Raw genomic sequence first — 18,260 nt, forward strand, 5'->3', positions numbered from 1 at the left:
CTCAGGGATAATATTGAAACTCTGCACAGTTAGGGCCATGGTGGGAATTGAACCCATGACCTCAGTGCTATGTTAGCCATTACACCATACATATATTAATCTACTGTATCTATCTACTGTATACTGTATCTATCTATTTATCTACTGTATCTATCTTTCAGTCGACTACTGTATCTATCTTTCTGGAGGTGAATCTAATTTCATCTATTTCAAATACATTAATAAAATATATGTTATATAACAAAGCAGTAAAGCATTTTATACACAAAATGCCTTATACTGTAGTAATAGTTCCTGTTATATGCATAATGCCAGAAAGTAGAGCAACCTTATTTACATAAATTGTACAGTAGTACCCCTTACTACCATTATGCCACACAGAAGTGCTACTTATTTATTTATTAACAGTTTCTTATATAGCGCACATATTCCGCAGTGCTTTACAGAGAATATTTGAACACTCGCATCAGTTCCTGCCCCAGTGGAGCTTACAATCTATATTCCCTACCACATGTACACACAAATACACAGACATTCTAGGGTTAATTTTGTTGGGAACCAATTAACCTACCAGTATATTTTTGGATTGTGGGAGGAAACCGGAGTACCCGGAGGAAACTCACGCAAATACAGGGAGAATGTACAAACTCCGCACAGTTAGGGCCATGGTGGGAATCAAACCCATGACCTCAGAGCTGTGAAGCAGTAATGCTAACCATTACACCGTCCGTGCTGCCTACTTATTCATGTTACACTGTACAGTAGTGCCACTTTTTCATGCCATGTCATACATCAGTGTCTGTTATGCATAATGTGGGTCATTCTGCTTTCTTCGCTCCCCCACTCGCACAAAACACTGGGCATTTTCATGGGATTGCAGGCGGGACCAGGAGCACTGGGTTGGGTGGCGGATCTCACATGTTGTCAGCCGCCCGCCCTGTCTTCGGACGATATCCCACACATATAAGTCAGTCTCCACTGACTTATATTTGCGTTGCCTGAAGACACCATTCGCTGACCATTGAATGATTTCTCCGCCAGCGGGACATGTGAGGGCATGTGTCTTAGTGACACATGCCCTCACATGGTTGCAAGGGGATACATCGGCAGCAGGGGCCGGTGATTCGAAGGGCAATAGAACAGGCCCTCTGGGACTCTGTAAGCAGCGAGCTTCGCAGCTTGCCGCATCAACCAGAATCAGGACCAATGTGTATATTGTGTCATTCATTTTTTGTACCTGCACTTACTTAGTGTCAGAATGCGCACTACATGAGATTAGGCTCTATAGAGTATCTTCTATAATTGGAGATATTGCACCTTGGCACAGAAGACTGTACATTTCTAGGTTTATATAACAGTGCATGTAGACAATACAGTACACTCATTTCTGGAACAGTTTTTTAACGAAATAAAAAAATAATGTGTGACATGTTTATATAAATTCATTATTAGTCCAGTTTTGCCCAGACTCTGTAGAGCCCTCTGCTGGCACTTGTAAGTTATGTTATTCAATTTGAGAAGACTTGGGTGAGGAGAGAGAGAGAGAGAGAGGAAAGGAGGAGTCAGAAGCTCAGTACCAGTGCTGTTTGCTGCAAGAAGATATAAAATCAAGAGCTGCACACTGTGTATCTACAGATAATGCTCAGTGGATTAAAACATGTGACTACATCAAGTGTTCATTCTGAAAATGAGACATCTGTCTGAAGTGAGCCAGCTTCTGGCTGCTGTATATCACAACTAGCTTGATGGACTATTCTGCAAGAAGTGTGAAAGCAGCAAGACCAAGATTTTGACATCAATACCATTAAAGATTATGAGGATTCCTACAGAGCTCCAGGTAAAATGAGAGAGAGAGTGCAACATTTAACTGGAAAGGTGCTGAAGTAACACAGTGCATTTGCCAAGTTCAGCATCACTTTATATTTTTGTTATTTTTGTAAATTTCATTTAAACTGGACACTTTAACAATTTTATTGATGACTAAATAATATATGCACTTTACAGTAAAGTAAGCTGCGAAATTCTTATTTTTCTTGTATAGTGAGACATAAAGCAAACTCCTTATATCCTATTTATATGAATGATAGGTCATTGAAAATCTTTATTTAATACACATTACTTACATACATGTATGTGTCCCTGTGACACATTTACTATAACAATTTTTAAAAAGAGATTGTTCTAAAATGCTGTTTAGTTTTCTAATGCTTATTCTATTTTTGTGATGCATTTTATTTATATTTAACAATAGAAAAAAGAATACTTTGTACTTTATGACTGCAGAGTATAATCTAATTGTGTAGAGTTCAGGCCAGTCAAAAGTCCAAAGCAGCAGCATGTACCGTCTCAGTGAAATGTTGTTTGTTATTACAGATGCTATATTTACTTGAAATCTCTTATCGCTGCCATCTGTCCATTCCATGTTACATGGGAAAACACAAGTGGAAGTTAGATTCCCACAAATCTTATTGCAATAATTAATAATTGCCTCATTTTGTTAATGATTTCAGATTTTTGGTTAAAAACCGTGAGAAAGTAATTTGAATTAAGAAAATGACACATAACCTGCAATTCTAACATCCTACATATATGTAAATAACTTGCTGAATGCCCTTTTAAGTCTTATGTACAGTACAGTACAGTAGTGTCATTTGATTATTGTGGCTATGTAACACATGCAGTATACAAAATGCTGATGACCATCTACTATTATACAAATACAATTCCCAGCAGGATCTCTATACAGTAGTTCTGCAACAGCTGGAAAGATCTGTTTTGTTCTCCAGAAATACAGAAAATTCTATATATAGTTTTATATATACAATTGGAGCTGGTTGTTATAGCACTATAGTTATTTCATGTTTTTGGTTCTGCAATATGACAAAATAAAATTCAGTCTGAGAGTTTCACAATGACAACAATTTTTTGCAATACACAGTTCTGTTATCCCAGACAAACTGGCATGCATATACAGTACCTTTTTTTTTTTACAACAATGTACATTCATTTTAGTATGTATTGTAATAAAATGTTGATTCGGTTTTCTATATTTTATTGATATTTAGGTTGTAGCTAAACTAAAATTAAAGGTACAGTATATTTTAAAATAAATTATGTATATAGTAAATTGGTAGAAAGCTTGCAGATTTTTTCTGTTTAGTTATGCTAGTAAGACACACACACACACACACACACACACACACATTTATTATTTATTTATTACCAGTTATTTATATAGCGCACATTTATTCCTCAACGTTTTACACAGAACTTGCCATTTGCATCAGTCCCTGCCCCAGTGGACAAAGTACAACAGGAGGAGTACAGAATATATGAATCGTGCGCTATACTAGCAGCCCTTATACCACATCCAAAGTTGTTGAAGAACCACTTCAAATGATTTTACATACGATATCATACAGAGTTTTTTGGCAGGTATCCAAGGCACTTACAAACATTCAATTTTTTATAAAGATGATAAACCGAAAAAAAAAGAAAAAAAGCCACAATAGTGTAATATTATCAACCATATTTACACTATTGTGGCTTTTTTTCCTGCCCCGGTGGAGCTTACAATCTATATTTCCTACCACATGTACACGCACACAAATTCACTCTAGGGTTAATATTTGTTGGAAGCCAATTAATCTACCAATATATTTTGGCTTTTGGGAGAAACTGGAGAAACCCACACAAGCACAGGGAGATTGTACAAACTCCACACGGTTATGGCCATGGAGGGACTTGAGCTCATGACCTTAGTGCTGTGAGGCATTAATGCTAACTATTACACAGCTGGCTATTTTGTTCAGAAAAAAGCTTTTGCTAGGTCAGTGAGTGTGTTTGTTTGATGCATCTCTCTTTATTGGTAACACAACTCTTTTTAATCAGTCCAAATTATATTTGTTTCTTCCCCTTAAATAAAAGTCAGTGGTTTTTGTATCCAGATAGATTATAATTCTATATACACTCTTCATGCAGTTTAAAATTTAGAAAGCCTGAGTGTCCAACACAGTGACCATAAATTGTCTATGTTCCCTGTCATTCAAACATTATACCCTGTTGATGCTATTTGCTTAAGGCTACACAAACACTGGTATTTAAACAAAAAACATCACATGCATTTCTAAGGTTAATAAAATGCAAATAAACAATTCTTGCACTAGAAACCACTAACTATTACAATTCCCATTGGCTATTTTTACTTGCTTAAATTAAGTGTATTCATATTTTTTGGAAAAAAATCCTGTTCTGCTGCTATGTTTTTCATGAGCTGATGCATCACAAAGTCTACAATTCTATAAAATATGCAGTTAAAATAAATATCAACTGAAAATTGCATACATGTTTAGTCGTTACAAATGCAAGCAAGACACTAATGAGATTGGAGCCTTAAGCTGATGAATATATTACTTTTAAATTCAGTGAAGTCTTTCAACTTTTCAAAAATAGACACTTTAACATTCAAAAACATTTTAATCTACATTAGTGTAAAATATTATAAATTTATCAAAGAAATGACAGTTCATATAGAACCTATTTACTATGCCTTGGAGAGCGATAAAGTGGAGATTTATTAAAGCACCAGTCAATCAACTCCTAACTGCCATGTTAAAGGTGCTTGTTGATTGGTACTTTAGGGGAGATTCAGACCTGCTCGATGTGGGACAAATTTGCTACCTCGGCCAATAAATGGGGCTTGCGCATGCGCATGTGCAGACCCCGAAGCGAATGCCTTTGGCGATTTTCACATCCGCTGGGGTGTTTGCTCCAGGATGCGTGGGCAGGGGAAGGACGCAAGGGACCGTTTAGTGTTTTATGGGCACTCCCATAGAAATGCTGGGCGTTCCCCTGCGAACACAGCATATTAGGATTGCCTGCTTGGGGGCGGGCGGCTGACATTACATGGCGTCAGCATATGCCCCCAATTCACCAGATAATGGGCATCTGAAAAGTAAGTAGTGACTTTAAGGAGCGAAGGCTAGAGAATCATTCGATGGTAAACCACCATCAAATTATTATTTTTTCTCCGTGTGGTGGAATGCGAGTGGATGTGTAAGAGTACACATCCATTTGCATGCTAGTGCGGGGATTCGCTTGGTGGGGGCATGATTCGCTTGGTGGGGGCATGTGTTCGGCGGGGCGGCGATAACCTGCTCGCTAGGCCTATATTCGGTCTGAATCAGGCCCTTTATCTCCATTCAGTTTATCACTCTCCAAGGCTTAGTACATAGGCCAATGATCTGTAAGCAGAAGTGTGATGAGATTGTTTAAACCCCTAATTTTATAGGCTGTACTTTCAAAATGATGGAAACTGACTGATTGCTTTGGTCAACTTTTCCAATTGTCTTCCACAAAAGATATGATCAGTGGTGGCTTTCCCATTAGGATATAAAACATACACTTGCTGGGGGTGGCCTGGCCTTAGCTACCCTGCTAGGTCGCTGGGCAGCTGAGACCAGGTGATCTTTTTTTTTTATCATTACAACTTATTTTTTATTATGTTACTCTTGGGGTTATGGGTGCACCGGTCGGGAAAATTGTGATGGTGCAGTGGCTGTGAGGTTGGGGATGCTTTGGCAGCCAGGAAGCATTGGGATGGGCCCTGACTTGATTATAAGACTAGAAGACATGGTGCAAATTGGTTATATAAAATGAATCCCCAATATGCATTATAATGTGGTGTGTTGTGCTGTCATCTCCCCTATTCCTTGTGGTGAAATTCTATGTTGTCTTCAGGTTGTGAAAGCTTATGAAAGTCAAGTCTGCTCCATAGGCAGAATAAGGGAAATGTGCCTAATGCCAGGCTTCTCTCTTTTTACAGAAGGGAAGCAAATAAAGGATTGAGGTAAAGTGTTTCACACATGGGAAAAACTAATGAGAAGTTTAAATAAATATAGGAGGCCATATTTTATAAATTAATATAAAGTAACTATAATGCCACTATGGGCTTGTTAGCTCAGTTGGGGCCCCCCTGGGCTAGGTGTATCGGTGGAAGTGCAAATAAAGCCGGGTGAGTCAATAATGCTGTTCCTCATGCAGGTTACTAGTAGTTGTGTAAGACCGATGCTACAGAATGAGAACACGTGCAACCTAGAAGTATAGTCTGGGGTGTAGCAGAATGTTCTGTAGGATATTTAGAGGCAGACTGTAATACACTGAAACTGGGTACCAGGAGCACAACTGAAACAGACTGCAGTGATAAATACCATGAAGCAATAATGGAGTATGTTTTCTGGATAGCACTGGACTTGAATGCAGTGGCAAACGCAGGATTTTCAGAAGGGGGTTTCCAGAGGGGTGGAGCAAAGCACGGAGATGGACACTTAGGTGACCCAGTATATGCTGTGTCAGTTAAAGTATTATAGATAGTCCAAATGTATATAAATAATAATAATAATAGTAATAATAAATATCTATCTATCTATCTATCTATCTATCTATCTATATATATATATATATATATATATATATATATATATACATACATACAGGGGCGTCAACAGCAGTGTAGGCCCCTGGACATAGCAATGTATTGGGGCCCCTACCGATCCTCCAGCGGTAGGGGTGGGGGAAGCTTTGATGTCCTGCGGCAGGTAGGGGGTTTTATATCAACCGCTCAGCATGTAGGGCCTGGATCAGTAATTTCCACTAATTACCATAGGCGTGCGCACATAGAGTTTTAGGGGTGCACAGGCACCCCCTAATGCTGTGCCCCCCCTTATAAACACCTCCCTGTCGCTAGCAACCAGCAATACCTTTTACCAAAGACTTTTGCTTTTTAGAGGTGTATTCTATTAAAAGAAGCACCCATCATTCAATTATGTGTGTTTTGCATTGTTAATTGTACTAGACCATTGTCATATCACTACATACCTGTGTCATCCATATATGTTTTTGACTTTATTTGCATGAACTGTTACAGAGAGTAAGAAGAAGATTAAAAACTGACTGAAACAGGCAGGAGATTATGTTGTGGCTGAGAGACTTTTATATTGTAGTGAGTGCCAATAGATGATGGTAGACAGCTGATTGGTAGTGTTAGACGCACCCAGTGGGTGTTGTTAGACATGCACAATAGGTGGTGCACCCCCTAATAAAATGTGCTGCGCACGCCTATGCTAATTACCCCTTTACTGCACAGATGGTGGGAGATGGAGTGAGAGAAGGGGGCATTGGGCTGAATGAAGGGGCCCTGATACATAACTTCCAGGGTGGTAGAGGATTTTTAATATGCAGAGGAGGGGTGTATAGTGGAGTAGGCTCATTATTCATAATTTTCTGGTGGTAGGACTGCTTGCTTGACTGCAGATATCTCCAGTTCCCAGAAATAGATTTCTTAGATTTTAATGGAATTAAAAACTAAAGAATCCCACCTACCAAATGGTATAGGGGACTAGGGGATCAGAGTTTAGGAGGCAGAGCAATCTGCCCATGAGGATATAAAACTACATGCCAGGTGTGTGGAGCTGGAGCAGTACCCAGCTGCTGGAAGACTGATATATCTGGTTTTGGGAACAGTAGAGACAAGCTACTAGTGTCCATCAAAGGGGTAGAGTCCCAGCTTTTGAAAAATACCCTCAGAAAAACTCTAAGTCAGACAGAACCTGAAATATCTGACTGGGAATAACAATTAACAGGCTTGGATGGGGACCACTGCTTTGAAGTCAGATATCTCCGGTTCCCAATGGCCGATTTTTACAATTCTTGTACCCATGGAAATAGGGGAACCTCAGCTTTTATCTGAGGGCCCTTAGACTCCTGGGGGGTTTCTGGGTATTTAAATGGGAGAAGGGTAGGAAAAGGGGATCTGGGACTGGATGGTACCTGAGCACAAGCGACACTGGAAGGTTTTGGATAAGGTTTTGTCTCTAATTAAGTTCAGAAAGGTAGTTACCACAGTGATTCTTGGTCAAGCAACCAATTAAGTAGTGTATGGTGATGTGGCGGTGTTCCCCTGAGAGTAAGAGTCATGTATCGAAAATAGAGAAGGAAAAGTACTCTCTTTTGTTTGGAGGCACTCTTTTAATTGTCAAATTATATTTCAAGGTTTTTTTAAATAAAATGTAACTTTTAATGTTTTATTTTTTAAATAATTTTGTCAGACAGACAGACAGACAGACAAACAACATTAAACATTGAGAGTGAACAGTTGAGTAATAATAATTTTATAGAATTAATTCGTATTCAACTGTTTGTATAGACCACACTGGTTGTCTGATAGGAAAACACCTTGATCGGACAGTAGCGGCTTGTATTTGAATGCCAGCCTGTGTCGGAATCAAGGTTTACTGTGCCTATCTTTGTGGTTGGGAAGTCGGATAGCGAAATATAATTCACAGTTTATAAGACCAGGAAGAAATTGTTCTACACTGGTGCAGTCCGGATATTTTCAAATATGACATAGGCAGTATTGTTGAATATATGTATTATAAATCTGAAATTTTTGCAATTGCTGCTTTATGACAATTTAAAGATACAGAACCGTGGCTTGGTATTTTGTTGCGCAGGTAACCGCTAAGAGAGAGGGTATCAGATACAAGTATGCATACAAGGAAAGTGACACTCACAGTTGAAAAGATTGCGGAAGCTGCTGCTGAATCTCTCAACCGTCCTGGTTCTCTGAGAGTCAGTAAGCGTTCGGCAATATTATTGCTGTATGAACAGAGTGTCAGAATTTAGAGAAAATGGGGTATCTGATTTCTCCAGTTAGTAGCGCAAGTACCTTGTTGTATTGGATACAGTGCAGGGTTTAAGTGCTATCTATACTTGGTTGGAGATGAGAGTTCCCCTAGAGGTTGGGATTGTGTTAGTGGGATAAAGTATATCAGGCATTTTACTCTTGGGGGAAGGTGCGCTGCTTTCTGCTATGTGCTATAAGGTAAAGCATTGATAGCAGATGAGCGGCACCTGCCTTCTGTCAGTGTGAGAAAGTAGATAGAGTAAGTAATAGAATCGAATGCCTGGGAGGCAAGGGAAAAAAGCTGCTGTTTGCGGTGTCACAATGGTGGATTGCAGCAGTACAATGAGAAAATAGTAGCGGTTACCGCCGCTTACCAAGTTCTTAGTGCACTCACACAAACACTCTCTTTCTTGTGTTGGCGTACATTCTACACCTTCCCTGGTTCTGTATATATACTGTATAAAAAAGAAAAAAAAAGCATAGCCCACATAATTTCAAACAGTAGACACTGAGACAGTTCTCGGATATCCATTTTTTAAATTCCTGTGTGGTATCGCAGTGTGTACAAAGAAAGAATCCAGAAAGATGCCCAATAAAAAAAAAAAAAGTGAAGCTTCAATGACACAAATGAGTAAACATCCAAGAATTACTCAAAATAGATACAAACAAAAACCAATACAGTATGTGTACAAATCAAAGCACTCAGTGTAACCATGTAGAAATAATTTGAGTCTCCAATTAAATGGATCTCAGCATGCAATCTTTGATGGTATTGTCCATAAGCTTCATTCAAGGCAGCAATTCCAAACTATAAAGATAATCTCCCAATTCACACAATGGCAATTGTGTATATTAGGGAGACATACAGTAGAGAGGAGAAAATAGTGCAAATACCTTCTATAATAAAAAGGTTTTTAATTTATAAAAGCACTCACAATATACAGATGGAGCCGGGCTCCCTCTTGCTGGCGAATCGCCAGACTGTCACTGCTGGCGATCCGCCAGCAGCCCGGCTCTCCATCTGACTGAGACGCACGTGTGTCTCACGCGCACGCGCGTCTCAGTTTCCGTGCGGCGGGGCGACGGGACCCTGTCCGTCTACGCTTCAGGGAGACGGAGAGGGTTAGGGGGGGTGCGAGGAGGCGGTGGGGACCCCGGGTGACCGCCGACAAGCCGGGGACCTGGGGGAACCAGATGTTAGCTGCCCACCCACTTACTCCTGAGGGTGCACGCAAATCGGTACTTGTGTATTATCTGGGCTCCCGATTTTTTCATTGCATGCCACTACTTAAGGCATGCAATGCAATGCGATTTTTCATTGTAAAGACCTGATTTTTAATTGTATAGTCAACCATGGGTGATTTCATACCCCCACTATCCAACTACGCATGGAGTTGACTTTATATAGTGTGGCTAGCGCAGGGAGCCACCGAGCCCGAAGCGTGGCGAGGGAACGCGGATTACTTTACATGTATTCTGCGTCCCCTCGCGGTGCTTTCTGCACTCGCCACGCTTCAGGCTCGGTGGCTCGCTTCGCTCGCCACACTGTATATACTATACTACTATAGTTGGATAGTGGGGGTATGAAATCACCCATGGGTGACTATACAATTAAAAATCTGGTCTTTACAATGAAAAATCGCATCGCATGAATTGTATGTCACTATATTGCATGCGATGCAATGCAATGCGATGCAATGAAAAAATCGGGCGCCCAGATATTACACAAGTACCCGCAAATCTAAGTGACCTGAGAGTCCCTTAGATATGCGTGTACCTTCATCATTCAATGGTCGGTGACCAACAAATGATGGAGGTGGTTCTGCCTAGCCTGTGAATGGATTTTATGTTGAACATCCATTTGCAGCCAGTGCGGGCGAAACCGTGCTGTGAGGGGGGCGGGCAGCCCGGCATTCACCGGGCTGTGATTGGTGGACTCAAAAGGCTGCAAATCAACCAGAATAACCCCCTGAATGTTGAACTATGTTAATGTTCTTATTTTAAAGTGGCTCACGGATTGGATCTGCTACTAGGGCTAGGGCTGTTGAGCCTGACTAGACGTTGGACTTGATTGGGTTAATCTACTTGCCCCTAAGTTCCGTTTCTGTTAACTATACAGTATCTCCAGCAATATCCTGGACAGTATTATGATTATTATTAATATTATTGCAAACAAGTTACCTATATGTATTAATGTGTACCTGAACTTGTTAACTGTTTGTTATCTGTTTGCTTTAAACACTGCACTAGCCTGTATGCTAATAAAACTACTATTTCACTTAAAGTATAGTCGTGTTTCTTGTGAATATGTTTATACAGGAAATCCCCAAGTGATTTCCTACACACGAAGAACTGTTATTGAAACACATTTCCATTTAACCACAGTCACAATTGATCTCTGCATCACCTTACTAAGGAATGACAACTCTATCATCAATTAGCAAACCCAGGAGCTAAAATCCCATAAAGTCATCTGTGCTCAGTCATGATTACTGTAACTACATTGGAGAGGAACACATTCTTGTGTCTAATAAATGGAAGTTGAAAACGGGGTGGTGGAGCGCTGGATTAATCTATATCGAATCAATTGGGTAGTACAATATTAGGTATTTTTAATTAATATCACATGAATGATTTCAATTAAATTAATATCACATTTAATTAATATCACGAATGATTTCAATCAAAATCAACAGGTGCTTCCCCAGGGAAGCACCTGTTGATTTTAATTGCATTTTGTTGGACTTCTTGAGGAGATATCACATTTCCTAAGCTTACATTCAAGCCGGCCTTACACCTTGGTTCCTGGCTACTCCCACAAAAATATATCTTTACAACTGCTGCTATTGGAACACCACCACCTGCTCAACATTCAGGATATACGGATCGCATAATCGTGGGGATGCCTCTATGGTGAGGATAACAACCTTCCCTCCAGCGGAACCTATTCCTGCAGGTTATATGGACTCCCTCTAAACCTTCATCTGTATTTGGGATCTACACCAGGGACCGTACTAATACACATCCAGTAAGCTATTATCTTTATTTCACTAGAACTCTGTACAACAATTATAATACCTCAATAGTCCGACTAAAAGCTATTACCTATTGTATATTATATTATTCTATATTTTTTACTGTGACAGTCACTTATTGCTATATTAATTCATGTTCATATTATTTATGTGTTTTAAACTCATGTGATATTAATTAAAAATACCTAATATTGTACTACCCAATTGATCCGATATAGATTAATCTAGTGCTCCACCACCCTTTTTTCTGCCCCGCTTGTATATATTGGGGACTAGACACCCCCAAGTGTGAGCTGCTTGACAACACACCTCTTTTAGGCACCTGTTTATTCCCAACCTAGGCTGGGAATATATTTCTAATAAATGGAAGTTTCCTGAAGTTTATGCTGAGTTTTCAGCTGTTTTATGTAGCAAACGGTCTGAGATACTTCCCTCTCATCAGCAATTAGGCACTGGGGAAATGGTGTCTTGAGTGTGCAGGTATCTTGGGTACATGCCGGTTTCAGAGACTGCATCGGAAGAAGCAGTTCATTCTGATGCCGGCAGCCAAACCATGTTGAGAGTTTATGAAAATGAATTTGACTATCAGTATTCTTAGTGTTTATAGTGCCCCTGCATTTTTCTCTTTCTTGTAACAAACATTAGGCTTACTCAAGCACAGTGGTATAACTGATGACCACTCGGTGGTGTACGATGTAACGCAAAAACACTGCAAATGCTGTTACTGATGATATTTAATGGGCCAGATTCTCTAAGCTTCAAAAGTGATAAAATGGAGAGTGATGAACAGCCAGCCAATCAGCTCCTGTCTGACATTTTTCAAACACAGTCTGTGACATGGCAGGTAGCAGCTGATTGGCTGTTTATCACTTTCCATTTTATCACTTTTGAAGCTTAGAGAATCTAGCCCATTGTCTGATTTGACTGCATGTTCAGTCAACATGGAGCGTGCATCGTCAACAATATAATGGGTACACAATGAACAATATAAATGATAACATTGTTAAGAATATCATTATTGTGCATATCATTAATAAAAATTGCATAGTGTATAGCCAGCTTAAATCATGTTGCTTTTAGATAATTGTTAAGACTAGGTTGCTTAGCTTTGGTGGAAATCTTGGACATACAGTATAACTCTCTATGGAGATGGCATTATTGTACATACAGTATATGTTTCCTGTGGCAATATATACAGTACATACAGTTTAGTCATTTTAGACTTGAGGAGCAAATTCTAATAAAAAAATATTCGACCCCATAGTACACAAGCAATGCCTACAAGTATATCGATCCCCCAAAATGATATTTATATACATATACTAATTTTTGGCATGAGGAACCTGCACACTGCACTTGGAGAGTGTCAGACTTCTGTGGCAAAATGTAATAGCCCCTGAGTTTGGCAGCAGTGTGGGATGCCAGACGATCTTGGAGTTTTTTTTGAAGGGGCAATCATTGACAAGACAAGGATTTATGTTGGCAATGATTGCCCCTTTAAAAAAACCTCCATGTTGAGCCAGCATCCCCCGCAGCTTGGAGTCTATTACATTTGGCCACCAGTTTTTCCTTTATTGCTCGTCTCCCTGATGTCACATTGAGATAAATACATACCTCCGTTCCTTTCTAGGTCACTTAGATATCCAATAGTAATAACATGTTCCAAATATATCCAGTTTTTTTTTAATGCAATGCCTGAATGGAGAGTCATAGTGGCAGACAATAATTCTGAAAAACAACATTTGGTCTCCATACACAGATGCACTAAGCTTCAAAATTGATAAAATGGAGAGTGATAAACAGCCAGCCAATCAGCTCCTATCTGCCATGTCACAGACTGTGTTTGAAAAATGTCAGGTAGGAACTGATTGGCTGGTTGTTTATCTCCATTTTATCACTTTTGAAGCTTAGTGCATCTGGTCCATAACCATTACAACTTTATTATATGTAACATTCTCCGAGTCGAAAGTAACAAGTACTTAGTATGTATTGTGTCCCCAGTAGGAATACTGCAGGCTTAAGGCCTGATTCAGCTTTGCTAGCAAAGCAAAAAAAACATGCAAATGAGAAAAACCATGTTACACTGCAGGTGGTGCAGATCTAATTTGTGCAGAGAGATTTAGATTTGGGTGGGGTGTGTTCAATCTGAAATCTAAATTGCAGTGTAAAAATCAAGTTGTCTAACATCTTTGAGCTTCATTCAAAAGCAGGCAGTATTTACCCTGCAGAGAAACAATATAAATGTATTTGCTCCGTTGCATAGCAACAAGGTTGCTATGCACAAAATGACTTGCTGTTTTGCTTTACTGAACCTAGCTGTTATTCCTCTAGGTGTGAAAGGCTTGCGAAGATTACTGCAGATGCTTGATAAGAAATGACTCAAAGATTGATGGTCCATTCACTAAATTGACTCCATTTGTGTCCAATAGTTCTATTTGTGTAATTCGACTTTTATTCAAAATACCTTAAGCTTCTTGGGCCACTCTTTTTTTTTGAGAGGTTGACTTAAATAACCACACTAAACGCAACCAGTGAAAGCAAAAAGAAGCCAAGCATACATTATATTCTGTATTTTTGTCCAGAACTGTTATCTAATGCAAAATAAAATCAAACTTTTGTTGACCATGAGTTATTCAGGTGGCATTAAACGAATTGCCTAATTTACTACATCCATCACTGGGCCAGATGCACTAAGCTTCAAAAGTGATAAAATGGAGAGTGATGAACAGCCAGCCAATCAGCTCCTACCTGCCATGTCAGAGACTGTGTTTGAAAAATGTCCGTCAGGAGCTGATTGGTTGGTTGTTTATCACGCTCCATTTTATCACTTTTGAACCTTGGTGCATCTGGCCCACTATATTCACAGATACATACCCTCCAACATGACCTATTCCATTAGGTACAAAATTCTCTGTTTCTGGACTTCCCTGCCAGTGGCAGTTGCAGATGTGAGGCTGCAGCACAGTCCAATATTCAAAGAGGGGAGCCACACCTACTACCACCCCAAACATCACTGTCCTGGACTCACTGACAGTTGATGTGACCCCCCTCTTTGAATTTTGGACTGTGCAGGAGCCCCACCTCTGTAATTGCCACTGGTAAGGAAGTCCAGGAACAGAGCATTTTGTACCTAATGGAATGGGTCATGTTGGAGGGTATGCAGATAGAAACTTGGAGTATATGGAAATTGGCAAAAAAGGGAGATTCTGCAAACAGAACTTAATAAATCAATATGTTGTAATTTCAAGAACCAACATGAACATAGTACCGTATATACCCGAGTATAAGTTGACCTGAATATTAGCCGAGACACCTATTTTACCACAAAAATCTGGGAAAACTTATTGCCTCAAGTATAAGCCTAGGGTGGGAAATGCACAGAGTCTGGGGGCACACTGACACACACTGTACAGGGTCTAGGGGCACACTGACACACTCACTGTACAGGGCATAGGGGCACAATGACCCACACACATGTGCATGTCACTATCTATGCTCAAACAAACCCTTATTCTAATCTCACAGCAGGGAGAGGTGAGGACTAGATCTTTTGAACATAGGGAAGCTGGTACCTGCACGTTGGGATTTGCAGAAATCACTCACCCCCGCACATTTGGTAGACTGTATTTGGCTCCCGTAGCGTCTCAGATAATGCAGAAGGCTGACACTGTGCTACACTGCCACTGCACTTCTCTACAAGAATGCAGGACTGTTGTGCTGTACTGTCCGGGGAGCATGGCAAGTATAGCTTATAAGTGACCCACCAGAGCCACGCCTCACTGCTGCTGGCTGTTCCTGATGATGGAACTATCCGCCACTGCAGCCTTTCACTTCTTCATTCTCCCCTCCTCCAGCTGGTCACTGGAGTATAAGCCGAGGGGGACTTTTTCAGCATAAAAAATGTGCTGAAAAAGTCAGCTTTTACTCGAATATATATGGTAATAACTATTTACTGGACAATCTGGCTAGATTTTGAGTTGGCGGTGCTCCCGGTTATGGTAAAAGGGGTGACAGTCACAAAATTGACCAAAACATTGAAAGGTAAACATGCATTTTTGTTTGGTGTCAATTTGTAGATTTCAGCACATGGACCCCAAATGAGTGTACCGCTTTGCTTTGGGCAAGGTGCCTCCTTCTGCCACCACTGCATACTTTCTCATTCTGTGGAGTCCACATGGATTCTAAAGTACATATAAAAAAGTAAAAAAAAATAAGATTTTTTTTTTTTCACAATTCGTGTTAACCTTTTTATGACCGATGCCATGTCAACCATTTGACCTTGCCAAACCTTTGACCATGTCGGTCATATGCATGTCAAGTTGTCAACTATATGGAATTGACTGCAGACCTATTACCAGTGTTATAAGTCATAACAGTACTATGTTGCAAGTAGAAAAGAGAGATAGTAGACTTTTTCTATCACTTAGGCAGTTGAACAAACCAATATGATGAAAATGTACATACAGTATAGTGGTCCTGGTCTGTGCAGGATCCTGACAACTGGTTTCTATCATTTTAGACACATGTAGCTGCAATCTACACTCCAGCGGCTATACTGCATCTTGTACGTTTGCCTACAAACAAATGTTTGTCTACAATCTGCAAGATTATTAATTGGCACAACACAAGCTGTACTTCACATGCTCTTATATCCAATGCAGCACAACCTGCTCTGTATATACCTAAATATCTGTTACAGCATTGACCCTTGCAGCATGTGTGGGGCAGTACATATGGTGTAATGGTTTGCTTTACTGCCACCATTGCCCTAACCATGTGGAGTATGTATATTCTCCCCACACTTTTCTGGGTACTCTAGTTTCCTCCCTCAGTCTACATTTTAATTGGCTCCAAATGAACCCTACTGTATAACACCAATGCTGAAAAAGATATGTGGGTGCATTAAAGATCCCAAAATATAACCTATAATTTTAGTCTTAAACCTATTAATCATCTAGGTGAAATAAACTAAAAATATATAAATAGTAAATAAAGAAATTTGTGTATTAAAAACTCACTTGCTGTAATTTATATTTCTCATATTGGGGCAGATGTATTATAGCGGCGCTTTTCGCACCACTATAATACTTCCTGCTTCGCCTCATTAGCGAGGTGAAGCAGGAAGGGACATCGACAAGATGTATTAACATCTCATCTGCCGAAGCGGGGGAGCGCTAACTCCCCCCTCCGGCGATGTCCCATCCTGGAGATAGCGCAACAGTTTACACATGCCTTCCACTTGTTACTGTTTGATGCTTATTCAAATTGTTCCAACAGAATATTAACAATATTCTCCAGACAATAATGTAATAAACTTATGTATCACTCCTTAATTCTATTAAACAAGATTTAGGGGGGTATTCAATCCGATGGGGGAAATAGCAACGGGCGCCTAATAGCATTGAAGAAGCGATCCACAGAACAATCGTTTTGTCAACAATAGCAGTGAATTGTCACGATCACGGACGAATCTCCACAATCCAAGGCCGTTTATGCTGATACGCCCCCTTTTCATTGATCCCCGGGCGGGTTATTGAATCCCACCTGGTGACATGCGGTGGAGCAAAACAAAAAGGGGCCATTGGTACTGGCTTCATTAAGGCTGAGCACAGTGGTGGATTTTACCTGGGCAGGTGTGGGGGGGGGGGGCTGCAGCCCTGTAGCCAATAGGTAAAAACCACCACTGGTCCTCAGACACCTTTTGTCATACAAATTACCGTGCGTTATCCCACGATGCACAGATCGTGCGCATCCCAATGTCTGATTTTAACAGTATTCACTTATTCATCATTGGTTGATTAATAATGGGCTAGAACCAAATTCAACAATATATATACATATTCTCTGATTCTCTGCCTGGCTCTAAATTAAGATGTGTGCAAGTGTATTCTGGAGAATATCTCCTCAGCATTTCTGGTGCTTTGTGTGTAAAGCTGGCCATACTGTACATCTACAGATTTATTGCCAGATCTGTCTGGTTGGACCAAAAAACTGGTAATATCGGAATGACTGTCATTTGCATTTATTTATTGCCAGGTTTTTATTCCAACTAGCCAGATTGGACAATAAATCTGTAATTGCATGGCCAGCTTAAGTTTCAGCTGCCGTTTTCTTTTAGAGGAGAAATCTCCTTTTTATAGCATAAATAGCCAGTATTAATAGCCTTATTTCATTGAGATGGTGCTTTATCTGGCGCTGTAACCTCTAACTGATAGATGGCGCTTAGAGGGAGCAGTTTCCCTTCCAGCGCTGTATGATAACCAGTCGCCGCTACATCTATCACTGCTGTGTGACTACACAGGGAATACAGCTCCCTTGTCTGCTGTTTATATCTAACGGCCAAATCGGCAGTTCTTAACAGATCTTTACAGTGCTCGCTTTTATCTAATATGCCTCTATTTTATATGGCACACATCTATAGGAGCTTGTTGTGTTACAATGATTAGTTACACATTATATTAATTAACATAGTGAGCAGCCCTCTCCTAGCCTATGATCGTTTCACCTTATTATTTTCTTTTTCAAGGCATGCCTTGAAAATA

The 18,260-nt window shown here is 40.0% G+C and overlaps 1 protein-coding gene across 3 annotated transcripts in view; it reads left to right on the forward strand.

Annotated features, from left to right (window-relative positions):
• The window catches only part of MC5R (melanocortin 5 receptor), a 977,289-nt gene that overhangs the window by 938,702 nt on the left and 20,327 nt on the right, over positions 1-18,260 (forward strand). For 2 of the 3 annotated variants that reach the window (XM_083187700.1, XM_083187699.1), the window contains exon 1: positions 1,571-1,837. The exons of the other annotated variant lie outside the window; for it this stretch is intronic. The gene's annotated coding sequence lies outside the window, so the exon portion shown is untranslated. Of the gene's footprint in view, positions 1-1,570; positions 1,838-18,260 lie in introns of those variants that run through there. 3 annotated transcript variants of the gene reach the window in all.

The sequence above is a fragment of the Crinia signifera genome, chromosome 5 (assembly GCF_055691185.1).
Source record: "Crinia signifera chromosome 5, ASM5569118v1, whole genome shotgun sequence".
In the NCBI taxonomy this organism is placed as follows: Eukaryota; Metazoa; Chordata; class Amphibia; order Anura; family Myobatrachidae; genus Crinia; species Crinia signifera.